Raw genomic sequence first — 22,595 nt, 5'->3', positions numbered from 1 at the left:
AATTGCATTATATAATTTTATTACCTTTCAAATGTACGTATCTATTTGTTCGCTAAACTCACCCAGAGTATGAGTTCCGGAAGTGTGTGTACTTCTCTCTCACACATGAATCTACCTGGAGGATGATGAACAGCTGACTTCATACCAAGTGTGAAGATGCCACATGACCATGTAAGTCTAGTAAATCTCTACCTTTTATGCAAAAGATAACTTTTGTGAAAGAAAAGATGATTTTCACTGATGAGATTTAAAGCTTTAGAAACTACAAATAATTGACTGAAGATCTCAAAGCTTATCTCTTGTTTAAAGACTGCCAATGTGTTGGTTATGACACAATAGTGCCTGATACAAGGATTAAATGTATCCATCTTGAAGCAGTTTGGAAAGGATAGCAAAATATGAAATTGAGAGTTCTAGAGTTCATAATGAAGTACAAACAATGTACTAATAAGCATGAAGTCTGCCTCACCTCAGACATTACCTGCCTTTTTGTATCCTGGAAAAGAATTTAGATTTGTCACCTTATTTTCTTTAATTGGAAAAATAAAATATAACTTACTCATAGAAGAAACAAAATATGAAGAAATAAATACATCAAGTTGTTAATATTCTTAAAACCAGAATGTTACTTACTTATAAAATCAATGGCACAGATTACGGAATTTTTACTACTACTGTACTGCAACAGAGGACACAGCAGTTGGATGAATAAAGCTCTAAGTTTAAGCACTGCAAAAAATAATGTGACTATCCCAGCCCAAGTTCCAGCCTCTAAGACTACACTGGTGGGTGTCTGCAGTGCTGAATCAACATGGGTCAGTAAGGCCTGAACTGCTTTTGAAATCAGGCCAGTGGCTCTACAGTTGGCATTTAAATTTAGATAATAAATTCTGGGTACCCTAGCTTGAAATTTTGGCAGTGCATTTTTTTCAGTCTGGTGGACTCTTAACACTGAGAAAACACATCTCACTCCTCCTCCTGTGCTCTCTAGTTCACAAACGCCTCTCTATTTGTATGTTCTCTCTCTCTCTCTCTCTCTTTTAGGTCTCTTCAGTTCTTACCTCACTTATTATTCAGCTGCTCATTCTCATTTTTTCTTCTCTTTCGTCTCCTTAGTTCCTTATCCGCTTATTATTCAGTTGCTTATTTCAAAGCATTTTGCAGTCTCTGCTAGTCTGCTCACATTTTCTCAGTATTGAGCAGTCACATCAGGAAACCTTTTCTCCTCATGGCTCAAACTTATCAAAATACCTGCTTAGTTTTCAAGCGCTTGACTTCTTCCAATTTATATTCCAACAATGAACAGAAAATTTTGGATTTCTTCCCTGGAGTATGATTTGTGGCACTATTTATATACTAGAAGAACTAAGATGTTGAAGCCAAAACTTCTGGCCTCTGTTTATGAGCCCATTGCCTGTCATTCAAAGTGCCAGTCTGCACAGGATAGCATAACATCGTAATGGCTGTACAGTTGTAAACTGTAATAAACTGTTCTTTCGCCCCCTCCTGTTGTCTGAGAACGGAAATGGGATGGAACCTTGGTTAGCATCTGGCAAAGGTCATTCATTTCTGTTAATTCATCACCTGATACCAGCAGTTCCTAAACTGAGACATCCTCTTTAGAGGACAGCCTGAAAAACATGCTAGGTGTGGTGGATCCACTCCAAAAATATACCCGCATAAACCCTGTGGATAGAATGGGTGGTCTGTGAGCAACAACATGCCCTGAGATTCTCAGATCACTTTCCAACTATTTTTGTTACCTGACAAACACACCCTTTTCAGCAGAGTGACAGGCCAGGTTGTGTGCGTGTCAGTACAGAACTGGAGCTGTTAGTGCACTCAGAAAATCAGGAGACACCATGCATTATAAAGATGCACAGTAAAGTCAACTCCATTTGAATCCACTACTCTAGGTTTTCCTTTATATTTACTGTCTTACCCCTGTGGCAAATTAACAGCATGGCTAGTACAGGTATGTTGTGCTTTGTAATATAGCTTATTACTGTGCAACAAAACTAAGCTAGTTTTATGGTAAATATGACTAATTAAAAATTAGCTTTGCCCTTTCAGAATATCTGTGAACATCCTTACTGGATAGATAAAACCTAATAATGTTTGTATCATACAGACTTCTGACCTAATTCAGGACAGATCTGTCTCCACAGTGTCACGTTATGTGGTCTATGTATGCCCTCAGTCTCCCTATGGCTGGAAGAGCCAGTCTATGGAATAACATTTAGCAGTAACCTATTTCACATGGGTAATGCATCGAAGATTGAATTATTCAGCATCAATGTAAAGCTTTGAGGTCTTAAAAAAATCTTTCCATACCACCAGAGTAGAGAAATTCAAAGAAAAGCACATAATGTAATTTTCTAAGCACACTCAGTTATGATGTCATTTTATAAGCCTATATAGCTTTCCGTCTTTTGGAGAAAAGAGAGAAGTAATTTTCTCTGCGTATATACATTCATTCTTTTTTAAACAAGAATAATACAATCTTAGATGTCATGTATCAGAAGCCAGTCAACTAAAGATATGGTGATTAGGATTATATAGAGCAAAGAACACACGTTACATAGTACACCTCTATACCTCACATCCTTAAAAGGGATCATTTACACAGGTGGTCTTTGAGCTGAAATACTTAGGTATTGGATAAAGGGGATATACTCAGCCAGATATTCTGAAAGCATAAGCTAGCTAGCCATTCTTTCCAAGGCTATTATTAGATTTTCAGCACTTTCTGTAGCAGCCTGCTGCTTCACTACCAGCTGGTTATCAGTTTCAAAGCTCTCCCAGATTCTTTCTGGAGTTTCTTTGGACCTCCCTCCGGAACGATTCCATTTTCTTTGGAGTTAAGGGACATCAAAAGATTAGATTGCGTCAGATTTTTAAGAGCTAGCTTTATTCATCTCAGAGAAAAAGCAGAATAAAAAGCTTTGTCTGACCATTCCAGCCTTCTGAAAAACCTTTTTGAAAATATTGCTAAAGAAATACTACCCAAGCCTGATCATGACCTTGTTCTATATTTATCTCTAAACGTATTTTGAAGACATACAGAAATCTGGAATTAGGATATGAAGTCCCCAAATCAGAGAAATCAAACTGAGAGGAATTTCATTGTAGGGTAAGTAGTGACCCTATGTTGTGTGCTTTTAATTAACTCGGGGAAAAAAATTCTCTTTATCTGAACTAGTAGTTTCACTCCAACCTGATGTCTAACAGATTTATTAACTGTACTAGTGCTTGTATAGAAACAACTTCTTTATGAACAGGTCTCATAAAGATGAAACAGGATGGAAAGTTCCCAGGCACAGAGCTGAACACTATGTAAATTTCTGGCTGGATGCAAAGTATTATAGCACAAGTAAATTGCAGCAGTGTAGACCAGTATGTTGAACACAGGTATAGGATTTGAGAGAGAGAGGTTCTTTGCTTTGCCGTATGTCTGCTTGGGAATAACATTCCGTGTGGAATACTTGTTTTGGATCTCCTCTAGGTGCAAGGCCAGAAGAATCACAGCAAGACAACAACAGCATGAAACAAGGCAGAGGATACCGGCACAGAGGCCCTGGAAAAAGACTGCTACAACAGTTTATTTCAAAGGTTACAGCACTGGGGAGTGGAAGGCATGTTACAGACTAGAAAACAAGCGTAACAAAAGATAGAATTCTTTTTTTTTTTTTTTCAGTTAGGCTTAACTGTTCTTTGTGTTCCTCATCACATCAAGCACTGCACTATGTTACTCATACATATTTAGGAGGTGATATGTTATAAATTTATTTGCCTAAAGTATAACCATGGACAAGATTTCTCTGGTTCCAATGGCTTGTATCAGACTTAAAGAGAAAGTAAAAGTGTTCCATTTAATTTACTCAGATAATTTTTGTACCTGTCCTTAAAATTTAGTAAGAACATAATAACCTAATTTGCATCGAGATAATTTCATTAGTTACTGGTGTTGTTTTCTTACATATTTAATATCATATTTACCAATATTTGGAATAACAACAGTAAAAATGGCTACATGTCATCACTTTTTTGAATCATGAGAGAACTATACCTTAAATTGCATTATTGGCTACGCACCATAAACACCTAATGCAGCATTCTCACTTTAAATGTTCAGATCTCTAAAGAGACATTTTTGCATTTCCACAGGTATAAAGAAGTCATTAGTTGTTCACACTCTATGAGATCCCCTCAGTGCAATGGATTTATTTGGGCATCCCCTGTTACTGCTAAGTGGCAGAATACACATAAATTGTGCATTAACGAGAAAATAAAAATCCACAAACCCTTTCTATTTAAACATCTTAAGTATGCACAAGATTCAAAGCATGAATATATGCTTAATTTTAAATAACCATTATTCTACCTCCTCCAAGTTTCTCTGTTTCTAATTATAAGTATGCATTTAAAAATACAGGTACAGGAACATCTGCCATTCCAAATTCTCTGTTCTTTGCATTGTCACCCCTTGATAACAATTTTTAGCATAAAGCAGTTTTTGTTTCAGAAAAAGTTTTATTTTGTTACAGAAAGGGGGTTGACTTATAAATAGCTTATCTGGTATAAGCTCCTAAGTGAAAACTAAGCAATACAAATCCATCGTGATTCTTCTGAATGCCATGAATTCAGTGAGTGAGTAAGGTCACAATCTGGCCTCCACACTTGCATTTCATTAGTAACTCTTCAAATTAATGTTATGCATGTAAAACTGAATAAACAGAAAACACTAGTGAAGGGTGACATCCCTTATATCTCTCTTTAGCACAGTGATTCTGTCCAGTGTTGTCAATTTAACACTCCCCAGTTCACATGCTGCTGCTCAACAGAAAAGTACATAATTCCTGAAGAAGAGTTTAAATTTTTATAATCTGACATGATATGTAAATACAGTCAAGGAAGACAATCTATTCCCTAAGTCACTTTCCCTAACAATAAATACTGAGCAAGAGAAAGCTGTGCTCCAATTAAATTTGTGAGAAACTGGGATTACTAATAATTACACTTTGGCTCTGACACTAGCTCCTTTTTTTTTTTTTTTTTTTTAACCTGGTGTAAGTCACCCAATGTCACTGCTCATTTCTTACTTGGAAAAAAAAAAGGTATCAATTTTGGGTCATTATTTTATAAAAATTAACTGATATCTGCTCATAGCTATCACAAATATATGCATCATTCCCTCCTTAGTATTGAAATATACTAATATACTAATAATTGTACAAGTTAACTAAATATATTAAAGAAAAGTTCTCAAAATTAGGTCAAAATTTGTCTAGATCAAACACCAAATAAACTCATTCTGTGAAGAAGAAGAGCTGCAAGTTGTAAAACCAACACCATACAGCTACCAATGCAGATTAGTACAGCATTCTTCTTTGTACCAAATTATAACTGGTTTATTCTACAATGTTGTGATTTGCTGCTAACACAGTTTTTCTAGCACAATTAAATACCATTTTTAGTACTCTTGCTGGTGACACACCTCAGTGGTATCCCACAGCTAAGTCTTCTTACAGTATCATCACATAACATCACACACTTTTTTTAATGAAAAGGAGTAAAATTAATGATGATAAAATTCTAATTATTATGTGCAATACATCAAAGAAAAAAAGTAATGTTACATGGTCCCAGAGTCCCCTATCCTCTGACATTCTAATATCCTAATATCTTCGTGACAACTATCAAGAACTTCCCAAACACCAGTCAGCTTGGAGGTGTTTTAAACAGTGACAGGAGACAGACTGGCAGAAAAAAGGCAGGCATAAACATTGCTCCTTGCCCTCAAGTGAATGGCCAAAGTGAACCTGCTCTCACACTTGCACAGTTTTTACTACTAATAAATAACTACACCTGCTCCTGCCTCCTCAGGATCGTAAGAGCTTGCTATGTGAAATCAAAATGCAGAACTGCCATATGTGGCAAACCTGCTGCTCTGTTTCCAACAGTGGGCAGCAGCAGATTCCTACATAGGACTCAAATAAGAAGTGGGATTAGCGTGTACTTAAAGCGTAGACAGATGGTAATTCTATTTAGCACGACCATTTTAATGCAATCTGAAGAGATGCATGCCATCCTGTACTGTAACAATACAGAGAGGCTCACGCAGAACACTTCCCCACTCTGCAACTGAAAAGGATATTCAGTGTGCATGTAAAGGGTTCTCTCAGGAAAGGAAAAGCAACAACAAGTACAAACAGACATTTGAGAACTCGTATCTGTCCCAGCAGGGTATGCTAATCTAATCTAGCCATACTTCTAAGAATCAGGTGATGTAAAAATACATTTCAATTTTGTCATGGACAAATTAAAAAAATCTATCTTAAATCTTTCAACCCTTAAGTTCTTATCAAATCCACTTTCATGACAAAGAAGTCCTGGTTGTATTACATGAAAACAAAGGCAAGAAACTTAGGCTTCCTCAAACTTCAACGTTTGAAAAAGTGAAAATGGAGCAATAAGAGATACATGCAAGAATGCTCAAGAAGCAGCTCACACCATCTGATTTAATTGGGTTATAGAATTAAGTCGTGCCAAGAAAGAATTTCAAGCTTTGCAGTCATTTTAACAGCTATGGATAGATAGTTTAAAGGCCATCAAAGTGGAAGCTCATGATAAAATGAGTCATAGAAGTGAAGTTGCCAAAAAACGTGAAGGGCATACATAATAAGCATCAACTAAAACTGCTTGGCTATTTGGTATGTGCTGTATGATTGATCGTTGAATGCACCACTCTAAAAATGCAGAACAGAAAGGATAAATAAAGAAGTAGAATCCTCTCAAAAGCTTTTGTTCCACTGAAGCTAATTGTTACAAAAACGACACGATGCTCTGCTTTGTTCTCTCCATTACAGGGGGGGATTGCCTGATAGTTTATCCTATTTAATTGATTTTTTTCTTATGTATCTTAGGATAATGTTTTAATTTGAGGAGCTTGAAAGGGAAAGTGAGGTTAATGGCCTACCAAAATATAATGGAGACACTAATAAATATTTTAGATGGGGTTGGTTAAGGAACTAGTAACATGAAATATATGGCCTGTATTTAGCACCTGTATGATGAAATATGTAACTGCAAAGGCTTCCCTCACTGACTTCAAAAACAGCATAACCTTGACTCACCATGAGAGAGTGCCACAGTGTAGGGATCCTTCTGTACAGCCTTGTGATACCTTCAAGGTGCAAAGTTTCTTTGCTTCATATTTTGTCCATGTTCATCTTTTTTTTTTAAGAAAATATAGGAGTGAAGTGTATTTGGCTGTGATCAATGTGGGACTTTCAAATTCAGTGATATTTCTTCAGCTAGCCCCGTGTCTGGCTCAGCTGACAGCAGTGGGGAAATGAAGGCTCTGGCTATAGCCAGTGCATGGTGGGCTTCATGATAAATCTCTTCTCACAGCTTACCAATAGTAAGCACACACACATGCAATATACAAATGAGAAATATTTGAAATAATATATTTATACAATAGGTGGAATTTTAATCTGCTCAAGTTACCTACAAAAATTTCTAGTGCAAGGACACTGCAAGAGACCTGGTTTAAAACCAATGCTGTGCAGAATGCTGGAAACTTTAACCATCTGGGTTGGAAAATGCAGGCATCCAGCCCTGCCTCGGTTTTCCTCTCTTCTGGAAACAACCCAGAGTCCAAGGAGAAACTTATTTTTTTCTTTGACCTAGCCATTTTCTTTAAATATATCAAAATGAGATCTCACTCTGCCAGACAGCAAAAACTGCAAAATTCTGTCTTTATGCAACGTGCCTTTTGGTTCTCAAGAACAAATGGGGTTAACTGTTTCCAGGTTAAAACAGTGCTGGTAATACTTAATTGTAGCACAGTCAGTACAGTCAGTAACAGTTGTGAGGATGTATTTAACTCATGAGGATAAGCTAACCTTGCTACCAAAAGGGGTGAGAAGGGAAAGCAGTGTTCAATAAAACTGCCCGGAGTGGTGCTCAGGGATTCACATGAGGAGATTCACAAGGAAACAGCTGTTTGCCATCATCCCACAGCACATGAGGGCAAAGAGAAAGGAAAGAGCAGCAATGAAATCATACGCAGTCACATAATCTAGCTGCAGGAGGGGATGTCAGGCAGCAGCCAGCACCAGACAGGAGATGGCCCAGGGGCTGACAGATGAGGTGTCAGCGCAGGAGCAGCAATGAGACCACATTACTGATGGCTTGGTGACAGATAAGACAGCACTGGTGGGATGAGCACGATGACCATCCTTGCTTGGACAGCTCTGATTTGCAGATATGAAGGCCAGAGCTACCAAGAAGCTGCCTTGCTAGAGGACTGGGCACTTGCAGGTCCTCAAGCTGGGACCTGTGCAAGCATGTTCAGCAGACTGCAGGTGCTACTAGGGTCCTGGCCAGGAAAGAGCCACCACTGATTCCAACAGCATCTGCAGCCAGGGCCAGGCCTCACCCCAGAACATGGTCATGGGCAAGTGCTCCTCATGAGGCAGAGGCACTTCTGGATGCACATGGCACAGAGATACATCAGTCCCCTGCACACCCTAAATAGGCTTCCTCTTCTCCCTGCACACCAGCGCTTGCTGTAGCGCCCGCAGCAACTTAGCATTTGGGATTTACAGATAGTTTGCACAACAGAGAAGCTGCTCCCTTAACCACCACTTCTTACTTGTCTGTAAGTGAGGTAAGTTGCAAAGTCATTTTGGCCATCATTTCCCAGAACACCCAAGCACACCTTCAGCTTGGAAGGCATGAGGAACTCCAGCAAATCCAACCAGCTGCTCCAGCACTGTGCTGGCCACGCTCACAGTCTTTCAAGAAGGGTGCAACCAAAATGTAACATGCTCAGAGGGTCTAAAAGAGCACTGCACGCAGAGCACTGTATGGCTCAAGTGCTGCCGTTTGTAATATTTTACTGCATGTCTCCTTTTGTGTAGTAAATTACACAAGTAAAACCTTAGTGTTTGGAGGCATCACATGTAGACAATCAGGAAAAATTTCTCTATTATTCATAGGCAAAGAACACCACCCTGTTATGAACAATGGATTTCCAAATCACTGTAGCTCATATAATTTTATTTGAACTGTTAATGTAAATAAAGAGTGGAGGAAGAAAGGTATTTTGAAAAATAAAATGAATGGATCAACCACAAGGCCACAGCAACTCAGTTATTTCCCTTGATAGTTGGTGAGTTCAATGCAATTTAGATTATATTCAATAAGTAAAACTTTGGCTTGTGGTATTAATGGTCTCATAATAGCTTCCTGTGGGATATATATTACTTCCACTCTTGTTAAAAGTTCCTTTGATAACTTATTCATCACTTTGCCTTTTAAGAGTTACAACGCATTTCTTAATACATTTAGTATGTAAGTCCTTCTGGAAAAAGGTTTTTGACCTTAGGTAATTTGAACTCTCATGATTTATTTTGCCAAAACTAGAGAGGGTAACTTCAAGTGAACTGTTCAAAAAAATCTAGGAAAATACGATGGAAGAAATAAAAAGCTACCTCTGACAGAGACTATAGTCTCAGAATAATTTGGCACTCACTGATAGAATATTCTAACTTAGCTACAAGTAGGGTATAAAAATAGAGTGTGTAGATAAAGAATGCCAATAATAAGAAGATACTGAAGTAATAGAAGTAAGATGAACGCAAACGACAACACTGCAATACTCAGCATTACTGAGCATTTTACAATCAGTTATATATTTGCTTTATATTTAGTAATTTTGACATACAATTCTTTTCAGGAAATGTATGGTTTAAAAAAAATTTGCTGTCACTTCTTGCAACATTACTCAGAGAAAATGAGGGCTAGTGGAAAAGACGTCAAGATTGATTATGAAAATAAGAAACAAGCTTAAATTTACACACCACTTAACACATTTTGTACCCTAATATATCAATCTTTAAAATGGTTATAATTTTATCTATGCCATGTCACTTTGAAAATGCCTCCAAGGGCATGCACATAAATAAAACAAAAGCTCTTTAAAAACCAGGAAGACAGAGAAGGAGAGACATCAAGACAACCTGAATCCCCAAAGCACAGAGGTTCATAGATAAGATTGTGTTTTGCACTTCACAAAATGAAGGAGTGAATAAAATCAGATACTTGACGGATAAGTAAGTAAAATTTAATTTAAAGGAAAACAGAAAGAACATCCACTTTTGGGCTTCCTCTTTGAGGGATACTCATACAGAACAAACTTGAAGAAAGATGTTTGCTTCACAGCAACTAGCTGGGAACAACATCTTTCCTACATGAAACATGAGACAGCCTACGTCCCCTACCACTCAACATGTTATTTCATATGAAAGAAAACTGTTACTTATAACAGAAAAGCTGTTACAACAGAAATGTGAATAGTGACATAGGTTACCTAGTCATAATTTTAGTGCATGTTTCAAAAAGTAACCCCCAGATATATCAAATCTCTTGAACAAGAGGAACAAAACCTTACCTAAAAAGAAAAAAGAAAAAGAAAAAGAAAAAAGGATAAGAACTATCCACTGTATTACCATCATTTCTTTCTGCATGCCAAGATGATACTTTAAATCTTATTCACACTGCACACAACTAGTCATGGAGAGGGCAATACATAGCTGCATACCTAGGTTTTAGGAAAAAGCTCAGGGCAGCTTCTTGAAAGCACTGGCAACACCTCTGTCCTTAACATCTACCTTTCCCAGGGCTCTCTCTATGCGCTAAAATGGAGCACGAACGAACTGAACGAATAAAGCTTCTAGGAAGACCTCTGGCTTTGAGTAACCTGGTCTAGTGAGAGGTAACCCTGTCCATGGCAGAGAGACTGGAATTAGATGATCTTTAAGGCCTGTTATAACCCAAACCACTCTATGGTTCCATGATAAGACAAATACATAGAGCAAGCCCCTTGGATATCCCAAATGAAACAAAATCCAAATGGATAAGATCACCATCAAACTCCTGCTGTTATCAGCAATCATCTTCCAAAAACATGTTTGAATCTGCAGTCACACAGGTGACCTGGGCCCTAGGCAGGTAGGAGAAATAACCCCTGCTGCCTCTGCCGCAGAGGGCCTCGACGTAGAAATTTACTCCTAATTCACAGATAAATCCTGGGGGGCTCCTGTATTTAACAGAAGCCTCTTTCTTGTGAACAAGAATCACCTGCTGTAAATAAACTTATTTTACTTCAGTTTTCAAACATAGCATACACTATTTTTTTTCTATGAAGCCAGATGATACATTTAAATTCAGATATGTTGAAATATAAATAAAATGAGCGTGCCACAGGAACCAATGCAGAACACATCCGAAAGCTGACCTGGCAGTATCTGATGGTGCTATCATTGCTTTCCACAATTAAGTGTTAAAGTACAAGATGTCTGAGTCTTGCAGACAGTGCCATAAAACTGGAGGGGGAGGGTGGAGGGGTGGAAGGAAGGCAGGCTTAAGCTCTGAAACTCTCCTTGAATATATTATCTTCCATGGACATTTTCTCTTTCTCACTCATCGAAAAAATACAAGCCTGTAACATAGGTTGGCTTGTAATAGGATTGCAAACATTATCTGATTAAACATCCATAGGGTTTGATGTCTGCAGCTAGAATTCCACTGCTCTAAAAACTAAAATTTCAGAACTTTGCTGTTCAAAGCATGGAAGGAAAGGATGGAAGAAAAAAAGATCCATAACCTAAATGCTTCGAATGTTACAGAAATACAGGCTTTCAACATCGTTGAATTTATTGGTTCCACTGAAGAGCATTTCCATGCATTTTTGTCTGCATTCGATCCTGAAGGCAATGGACATCTTTAGGGATCTATACTTTGCAAATCTTTATCCCTGCTATAGTGCATAATCTGTTCATTTAATAGCTGAGAAAATCAATAATCTATTTTGCTCTACTGATCCATTAACAGCTTTGATATCTTACCAAATACAACCACGTAATATGGCATTTCTAGCTTTTTGACTCATTCTGACAAATATATCTAAAGATAGCCTATGAAAAATAACAGTTAATTACCAAACCTCGTTCGATCTATGAGTTTGAGGCTGCATGAAATTACCATTTTGTGTATGGTTTATAGGAATGCTGTTATAGAACTGAACAGTGTGTGTCACAGGGTGTTTCATGTGCTGTTTATAGGAAGGATTAAGTCTACTTTTCCATCACATTAGAACATTAGACATTACCTTAAAGGAGGATATAGAGAGGTGGGGATCAGTCTCTTCTCCCAAGCACTAAGTGATAAGACAGGAGGAAATGGCCTTAAGTTCCACCAGGGGAGGTTTAGGTTGGATATTAGGAAAAATTTCTTCACTGAAAGCATTGTCAACTATTGGAACAGGCTGCCCAGGGAAGTAATTGAGTCACCGTGCGTGGAGGTCTTCAAAAATTGTGTTGATGTAGTGCTTAGAGAAATGGTTTAATGGTGGACTTGTCAGTGCTAGGTTAAAGGTTGGACCAGATGATCTTGGAGGGCTTTTCCAACATAAGTGATTCTATGATTAGAAAATATTGTTCGTATGACATACAGACTTCTAAATCCCAGTAATTGATGTCACTGCATGAGTATCTAGAAACATACATTCCCAGCTCTGAACCCAGCATACATGGCTAAAAGGACTTTTCAGTACCATTCAGTGCAAATGCCTACTATAGCATATCATTTTATATAATCTCCCTCATAAGCACTAGTCTTTGTACTCCAGAAACTCTCAGATCTCCAGAAAGCATTTATTCATACCATGTGCGTGCTTATATACAATTATAAATATATATTTTTATATACGTAAAGATGTATAATGAATTGAACTTGCAACAGTGCTGATTTTGCACCCTTTTTTTTTCTCCTGAAGTAATTTCTTCTCCCTGCACTTACTTGATTGCTAGACAGGGATCTACTCCTAGCTCTTACTTTGTTGGAATATTCCTAAAAGGATTCCACCAAAAGGCAGATATTGCACAGATATGAACGTGGAGGCTGAAGTTTCTCTCCTCTCCTTGGTGGCAAAATTCACATGGTGGGAAAAGGTGCAGTCTCTTAAATCCAGACCAAGCAGTAGCAGAACTACTCAGCACACTCCACACCACAATCCCAGCAATGGTGCTCCTGCCACAAGGTACTATGCTGTTATTTGAGCAAACCCTCAAGGGATGATTTTTAACCATTTCATCTCTTTCCTTTCCAGAGTCCAAAAGGGGTTGTCAAGACCCTCAGCTGCATCCATCTTAAAACATTTCTGCTTCAGGTATTCCAACATCTTTCAAATTGTTTAACTAGAGCAGTGCATGGTATTGCAGATGAGATTTGACTTTACCTCAGCTGAAAAGTTCAGCTGTGAAAAACAGCTGCATCTTGCAACTGGCCTCTAGCCAATATCTAACTAATTAATGCTGCAAGGCCCTTCTGCTCCTCTGCCCCCCTCAGCTGAAGAGTTTGTCTTATTGATGAAATTACTGGTCTTTGCTTTTTAAATGCAAAACATTGCACTTTGTACATTATAGCTCTTTTGTTGCATTCCGGGCCTAAGGAATTGTGTCATCAATATATTTTATAAGGACACCATCACTTCATTTTGTTTAGACCAAGCTATACGTAGTTGCAAGACCAAACTCCTATCACATTTTTTTTGGTGGTAGATATATTTTTTTAATCTTTGCAAATATTACACAACTTCCTAAGTAGAGGGTATCATCCCAATTCAGCCACTGAAAGGAAAGTTATGCCCTGTCTTCTGAGACACTGACACTCACTCCAACAGCCTTCAGCAACACATGACAGGGAGGAGAGATTTGATGTTTGAGTGTGGATTTCGCTGACTCTGGAGGCCAAATGCAGAAAGATAATGCTACTGGATTCAGTCTCTCTCTTTTTTTCTTTTTTTTTTTTTTTTATTTCATAAAGAGACACTGGCTCATAGTCTGGAAATGGAAGCTTCAGAATTTGTGAGGCGGGATTAATTCTCTTTGACCAAGAAAAAATATCTCACAACACTTCAATATCGTTGTTCATGCAAATTTAAAAGCCCTTTAAAATATGACTCTTCAACTGAATATGACTTTTCAACTGCTCCATACTGCTAATACGTAAACAACACTCAACAAGTGTTAGAGTTTTTAACTCTTCTTCATGAGAGTGTGCAGATAATTTCACCATCTTAAAAAGATGCAGCAGACATTTTTCAACTGGCATTACAGTTTTTGTTTTTATACATTACAGATACTGGACCCCTTATGTTATAGCAGAACAAATGCACACCTAATTTACATGAGTATGAAGAAGTGTGCCCAGGAAGACTCTGGCAATGCAGCCTGCAGGGAAACTTCCTCCAGTTCCTTCCTTCCTCTGCTTGCTGTGTGCATGCTTATGAACAACAGGCACTGCACTTTCTTGATGTAATTACAATAGTGTTGCTACTGTATTGAATTTGGTGATACTACATTAAATCACAAGGTGTAGTCAAGGAGCAGAAAGGGGGAGTGTCCACTACGGGGCATAACAGGATTCAGCACGTACCAGCTTCCCACAGTCACTGTTAAACACAGTGTAGATACTGTTCATCTGAAATCTCTCTAAAGGAATGGAAATTTGGCACCCTAACTCCATTTTATTCTGATGACTGTCTGACTTTCTTGGAGATTGGTTTTTAACATAAGAAGTTTTACTTATTCTCATTAAAATATTCAGAAAAAAATGTATGTCCTGAGAAAAAGCTGCTCATGAGCTGTAGAGGTAAATTTGTTTCTCCTTTCACTGATCTCCCATCTTTGTCTTCTGGAACAACTAGAACAGCAACTAACAGTTCCTCAGGTCATTTCAAATCTGTTTTACTTTGCCTGTCTGCTCATCTGCTCCTCTTCTCCCTATCATTCCAGGTAACTCTATAGTGGCTGTTACTTACTGGACTTTAAATTTACTTTTAATACCTCTAACACTTTTTTTTCCCCCAAACTTACCACTTTCATCATCTATGCCTGTCTTAAGAAGGTGGTAAAGGGAAAAAGCTTCTGATCCATTATTTACCTTAAGTGGGAACATACGCAGTATCTGGAAAGACTTCAAGATATCACACTAATAAAAGTGAAGATTGAAGAGTAAGGGCTGATCTGATGCCCGCTGAAGCAAGGACACTCATTGTCCTCAGTGTACATTAGATCAAGTTTTACATGATTGACAATATTTTAGCAGTACTGAAGCTTAAAATTCATTACCTTTGAATGAAAGTGTGTGGCTTCACAGTCACTTTATGCCATAAAACTCTGGGGACATTTTGAGTCTGGTCACAAAATCTTAAGAAGGTCTGAGAATCCTAACACATTTTCTGTCAGAACTTGTGTGTTGCAGCAAACATAGAAAGGTTTCTGAGACACCAAGGAACCTACACATTACTTATGACTGAATGCTACACAGACCCGAAGTCCCTTATTAATCCTTTCAATAAAAAAAAAAGCAAATATTTTAGTTTACAGCACCTGATTAGTGACCAGAACTCTAGCTTTATATTTAACAAAATATAAAATATATTTGGATTTTAATTCAGTAATTGTAGCACTGACCTGAAATTTGAAAGAAAGCTGATGTTTGCTAATCAAAACCTACCTTTGTACACCTGTTTAGACATTCTTTCCTTCCGCAGGAACTTCCTACAGTATGAAAATGAAAATTAATTCTATTACAGACACATCTAAATGTAAAACATTTTTCTTCCACTATTTTTTCTTCTGAAAAAACTTTTAGCCTTGCTCTTCCGGAACAAGAAGCTCAAAACCCACAGACAGTTAATTATCTACTGGGATTCTGTCTTGGTTGAGAGGAAAATCATCACCATTCTGAAAATTAGATTAAACCAGTTTCTCCACTTAAAGCTTATAACCTAATGCCATCTTAACCACAAGAGATTAATTCTTAAGTTACACACCAAAGTTTCCACACTTATACCATGAGATTGGTTTTACTGAAGTCTACCACAAATAGTATTCACATGAAGAAATCCTTGTCATTTGTCTGTAATTTAATGCTCTAAAAAGTTCAGGGTTTCTTTTATGTTTCTCGTAACCAGCCACTTATTTATTCAGAAGAATGTATAACCCAGCTGTATAAAGACAAAGACAAAAGTTATCTGGGAAGAGTGAAGATGACGAATCAGAGCATTGTTGTTTTCCTGAATGCAGCAGGAATGAAAGCCTCCTTCTAAAGAGTTATTTTAATATGATAAGAACTCCTTTCTTTTACTTTAATCCCTTGATATACTGCCCTAAAAAATGCTACTCAGCCACAGATGCTTTAAGCAATGTACTTTTCAGCATACTTAATCATTTATCAAAGCTGAGCGTAACTGTCAGGCGTGCTCAGTATTGAACCAAAGGTCCTCTGCTTTGCTGCCAGACCTGTAGCTCTTTAGACAATACGTATAACTGCAACATCTGCTTTTCTTTCTCTCTCTCTCTTTTTTTTTTTTTTTCCCCTCCATAACTATTCTGCTTTTTACAGAAAACAAGAATATTCTTCATTTACATGTGCCTGGTAATGCAAAAATGAAATAAAAATCTAGCAATGTATCAAAACCAATGATGGCAAGTTCTTCCCATCATTTTCAGAACTCTCACAAGACTAAAGAGACAATAGAGCCTAACACTATGGCTAAAAGAGACACGTGTTTGTTTTTTTCTGCAGATTTTGGAACTATTTAAGCACTGTACATAGCTAAACTAAATAACAGAACTAGCTGGACAAACTGAAAAATGATGGGATACTTGCAAGAAGTTCAGTTTTCAAAAGTTATTTGGAAACTCTTGGATCAAGCAAAATTTTGATGCAGTAACAAACACGTTTGTTGTCAGTTGTTACACAGCAATATTTCCCTCAGCAACTTTATTTATGCAGATAGCGTCACTGGTATTTGATCAGTAGGACAACATAATCAAAAGCAATGTGACATTCTTAAGATCACACATAGGGCCTGTTACTGCATGACTTGAGTGTCCAGAGAGAATGGTGTAGAGATGCTAAAGCCAGGAAGGAGTAACTCTGCCTTTTGAGCTGCACGTGTCTTCATAGCCAGTCGGGCATGGTTGCAATGCAGGGGATTTGTTGTCTAACAACGGGACTGAGAGAGCTACTGGAGAGCTACTGGAGAGCTACTCCTAATCCAAGTCCTTGGCTGCAGGACATTGAATCCAGTCCTCACACCCAGTGACTGTCTTTTTCCTGCCCTTCCCATGACGGACAAGCACTCCATCAGGAGAGACATTTCAGTACACAGCTGAACTGCAAGTCTTCCCCCACTTCAGTGCTCCAGCACATCTGCTACACACCCAGCAGCTCTTAGCCATGGAATAATTTCAAAGGTCACAATTCAGGAATTGTGTACCCATAATACTTACACAGTAACACACAAAGAATTGGAGATAAGTGACATGCGTAAGAGGTAAGCTAGCAAAATTCAGAAATTTGAGCAATCAGACATCTTTAGCTTAGCTAGGTGCTGGCAGCTGTGAAGAACTAGGTAGCAATGTTTGATTTGAAGCATGAATTTAGTTCTCATACTGCCATAAGATTTTGTGATATCACAGAAGAGACCAGCATTTCACTCCAAGTGCTGAAATCCAATATTTGAATGCATTGATGTATTTATTTCAAAGAAATTACTATGAGAATGATACAGCCTAATTAAATTTGAAATGAAAGAGCCACGAGATCTTAAAAACTTATTGATGAGGATACTAAAGGATACTAAGGATACTAAACTGCTGACATATACTCTGTGATTCTCCTTCTTTTATTTGGAAAATTATTAGCATAAAAAAAAGATCTTCAGCTTTTATTAATTCATCTGATCTACATTCTTATTCCTTACAGGAAATGAAAATTCTTTAATTAAGACATTATAATCATCTGGACTCAGATTATTTGGGCTAAGAATCAGCAGCACCAAGCAGAGAACTGGAAGGCTTAGGAATCAGGAGCTTCTGTGGAAGCAACGGAAGGAGAATAAAATCACATAATTAAAGATACGCCTGCAAAATAAGGAAACATCAAGCATTATCTATAAGGGAAATGTACATAAGTTTGCTGGGTGGCAAATCTTAATGAAGCTCCAGATGAGGCCCACTGTTTGCTAATGACCCTAAAGTGTCTGTTGTCATCTTAGTCCACATTAAAAGGCTCACAAGTGTCTAGCAGGATATTTCCTATTCAAAACTAGTAATGCATTTAAAATGTTTCCTTCACTCTGTAATCTCCATTTTAGACAAAGTTTCTAAGAAAAAAGCCACTTTAAAGAAGTTATCATAAAGCATTTTGTCAGTGTAGAGACAATGTGGTAGGAACCAGTAGCAACAAGGAAGCTTCCCCACCTCACTCCTAATAAATTAATCAAAAAATAAGGAAGAAAAGCAAACTATCCAACTTCTTTTTCCCTTCCCTTGAAATAATTGCAGTGCTGTAACTAATTCTAAAGTAATAGGAGTGAAGACTTCAAAAAGCTCACTAATATAATTGTATCACATGAAATCTAACAATATTTTTAGCTTTGAATCAGCACATTCAATGTTTCATGGACTTTCTTAAATGAATATCCACAAATAATGGCTGAGATTTCTTTTTGTCTGTGTGAAAAACAAAACTATCAGTTGGCACATATTAGTTAACTTTTTCTAATATTAATGCAGCCCTGCAAATTTGAGATTTTTTCTCATGTCCTGGTGAAATTAATTTTTATTTTTTTATTTCACAAAAAAAAATGAAGTTACTATTAATGTCAATATTTGTTGGAAAGATTAATTTGACAGATCTAGCAAGCAGGTCGGTACTGCTAGTAATAGTCTAAAAATAATAATCATATGACCACTGCAGGTGATGAGGTTACAAGAAAGAGTTATATGCAAAGATACTCAAGAACTCTGTGTTAGAGTTGTTTTGTTAACCATCAGCTTGCAGCTGCACAATTCACACAGCATATTCAAATATCTCCCGATATAAACACAGGGGAAATAACACAGGAAATTATTCCTCTGTAAGTTTCACCGTCTCACATCCATCCCAAAGCTGAAGAACAGTTAAAAGAAAAAATAAAAAAAAATGCCAGCACCAATTGTGCCCCAAGGCAGGCTATTTCCCTGAGAAGGGTTACATTTGCCAGAAACCATTTTAGAAAAGCTGACTAGAATAAGAGACCACATGAGATGGGTCCAGAGTGACTCCAAGCTCACAACATGATAGCATGCTTAAGAAAGTCAAGTGATACATTTTCCCTTCGCTGTTTTATGATCTAGGGTGGTGCATGCAGGAGGCGGAGACCATTGTTATGATTATATTGCACTTTAAGAAAGCTGAGCAGCCAATAAGTTAGTCTTCAGGCAACATGCCCAAATTCATTAATTTAGTGATAGGTACTGGGCATTCTTAGAAATTAATCACCACTAGTGTGATACGGTGCTTAGTCCTGAAATGCAATTTGAACAACATTCTAATTACAAACAGATGAAGGACATCTTCCTCTCTTCCCCTGATGTGTTATACTGAGAGGAATTGGGTTGGGGGCTCCTCCTTCCCCTGCTGCCCTTGCAGGGGGTAACAAGGAGGGTGCCCCCCTCTCATCACAGGCACTCCAGGGCAAACTAGTGAGATCGGACCACCACAGGTTACACGCTTCCTACTCTGTTTTGTTTTTAGCATTAAATCTTCCATTGAATATATATATATATATTTATTTTTTTCCTGAGATGTGTTGAATAACATCTGCAGTCTTCTCCAAGTCATCTTCACCTGCTTCCCCCCTACAGTTTTTTGTTTTCCCACTTCACATTCTAGGATCTTAACTACATTCTATTCCCTCCTAATACAGCTTACTTAGTTTTAAGAGTTTATGATATTGGTAAAACAGACCAACTCATTGGATTCCTTATAATGCTCTAAGCAGAATATTCAGATACCTTGAGGCATGTGTACTTTAAAAGTTAACTGCTAATCAACTAAAGCTCAGTAAAAACAGACTATGTAAGTCATAAAGCCTCCAAACCAGTCCTTTTAAGAGAACTTACTGAATGACAGATAACCTCTATTCGGTTATACTTGATACAGTTCACTTGAAGTTTCATGCTTTTGTTTATCTCTCAAGTTGAGTTACTGAGTATCTTAGACCTTCTCACCATTATATCTCCAAGGCTCTTGAAATCATCATCAGATAAACTGTCAGCTTTCAATAACTGGATTACTGACTTGAAGGGCACTGACCTGGATTCTGCCTCAGTCAGCAAAAGTACAAGGCAGACATCTACACCATTCTCAAAAGCAATTTTTTCCCCTCCCAAGTAGAATTTATTTTTCTTCCACACTTTAACTGTTATTTCAATGATCTCAAAATTGGTTTTGATCCTTATGTGCATATTTACCACTCTGAAATAGTTTTATGACTGGCTACATATGAATTCTTCACAATTTCATGTTGTGGGCTTTTTATTGCTAATATGTTGTGGGAATAGGATCAGATGTAACTTTTAAATTTCCAGACCTCACGATAAAATAAATTCTAAAAATAGATGCCCCACCTCACTCCTTCATCTACGACTGCTGAATAAACTCAAGGGGTGCATTTTGAAAGATTTTTGGTCACCTATAAATTCATATCAGGTCTGTCAGTGAGGAGTACCTGAGAAAATTAGCATCTGAAAGCAACTGTGATTTTCTTTATAATTTCTCAAGACTATAAAATGAGCAGATAATGTGTAAGTAGTTTCTATTCTCACATGTTAATGCCTAACTTTATGCTTCTTCATGAGGCTATAAAACACACATTAAAGCAAGAAACAAAGCACCAGTGTATATTGTCAGGAACCTGTCAGCCATTCTGCAATTTTCTGCGTGCTGCTGCTTCCAGCTTGGTTCCTCTGAGCCCTTTTTTTTGTTTTCTCTGAAGGGTCTTTCTAATGCAATTTCTTGAAAGTAGAATAAGAAAAAGCCCTTATCTTTATAACACACCTATTTTAATCTCTTTGATGCATGGTAATCCAATATGCATGTAACCTGGGGCTGATTTCAAAAAAAGATCTGCAAATGATAAGAACAATGTAATTCAGCATGACAATTTCAAGAAGGCATTTGCAAGGCTAGTTACTAGAAGGGTGGAAACTATTCTTTCATCTTGGTATTGATAGGATGGCTCAAGCTGATTAGATACAGATTGAGTAATTCTACTTTAGTGGATCAACAGTTTCACTGTAGCTACCTTTAATTTTTCATAGCCACGTTTGTGAGTGCTTAAAAAGGTAGGCAGTAATAATGTGTTACATCAATTCAGTGACTCTATTTCCATGCACAGGTATGCATGTGGTACATAATGTATGGCTACTAAAAATTCCCGTAGAGCAAGAGATATCAAGAAGCCTGTTAATGGCAACAGCAGTGTTGCTTTTATAGAAAAAATAACTATTTCAAAGAATATCCAGGGAATTAAATGTCAACAAGAAGAGCATTAGAACAGTACTGCTCTCTCTGTATTGCTTCATTCTTAGTCACACACTGACTACTTTGCCATTGCATGAACAAGAGCACAAGTGCTAAACTAGCCTTGCTGCAAGAGCCAAACAGTCGACATTCAAGCACGTGCTGTTCTATCACCAAAGAATTGAGTGAAGAACCAGTTAAGTAATAACTGTATAAGACTTGAAATCTATACAAAGAGGAAGCAGACTGAGAAGTGCAGGACTTATGCCATTTGGGGAGAATCTCGAGAAGGTTTCAAAATCTGGCTTTGAAAAGATAAGTCATATCAATCACTATTAGAATTGTCGTATTGGTGATAAAACGAGGGGCGTTTCAAGACATCTGAGGATTTATGAGGAGATCAGGAAGGAATCTTTTTCCCCACAGTTCCGGCAGTCATGCACAACCAGTTACAGAGCTATTCTGTTGTTCACACAAAATGTGAAGCATTAATCAAAAGTGTGAGATGAGGCGTTTGCAGTGATAAACAGAATTGGCCAGAAAGCAATTCTGAAATTTTGAAAGAAGGGTAATTCTGAAAGTGATCTCTTCAGGATATTTTGACTTTTTAATTAGTTTTACAGAAATATGTGGTGATTCTTCCCAAGCAAGAGTGCAATGAAAACAGATGAAAGAAAGATTTGGGAGCTGAGAATTGGGAATTATAAGAATTAACAAAAACCTAAGTGAATCTAAAGCAGACAGTGTCAGATTCCTTCACTGAACACCAAGCTGTCTTACTCCAGGTGTACAAAACATCTGTAAAATGATAGATAATCTAGGGTGAGCTCAACCACCACTCCAGTTTTAACTAGGATAAATAAGCATAAAAACTTGGACTGCAAATGTTGAAGTTGCTTACATTTGAGAGGTGTTTTGTTTTGTTTTGTTTTTTTTAATTTCTCAGTAGCTTTAAAAGTTAATACATTTTACCCTCACAAATGCTCAAACTTGGAGACAAACATTCATATTTTAGACCTTCTACAGGTGCTAAACAAGGGAAGTCTGCCTCTAAGTAGTCTTGTGTGGTTAAACTGCAAGACTCCACTCCCACCTGAAAAAAGGTTCTGTGAAGGTCTGACTGCAGAACAAAATCTCATTTTCAGCTCACAGTTTAACAA

General features: G+C 37.5%; 1 protein-coding gene and 1 long non-coding RNA gene across 5 annotated transcripts in view; one reads left to right on the top strand and one right to left on the bottom strand.

Moving 5' to 3' along the window:
• Positions 1-22,595, bottom strand: part of LOC308199452 (uncharacterized protein) — a 490,488-nt gene that overhangs the window by 96,367 nt on the left and 371,526 nt on the right. The window lies entirely within an intron of this gene.
• Positions 2,892-5,417, top strand: LOC308199215. Its single transcript, XR_013954498.1, has 2 exons — positions 2,892-3,133; positions 3,506-5,417. It is a non-coding gene; the product is annotated as an uncharacterized lncRNA (long non-coding RNA).

Source organism: Anser brachyrhynchus, assembly GCF_964034855.1.
Source record: "Anser brachyrhynchus genome assembly, chromosome: 8".
In the NCBI taxonomy this organism is placed as follows: Eukaryota; Metazoa; Chordata; class Aves; order Anseriformes; family Anatidae; genus Anser; species Anser brachyrhynchus.
This window is presented reverse-complemented; position numbering and strand designations above follow the sequence as displayed.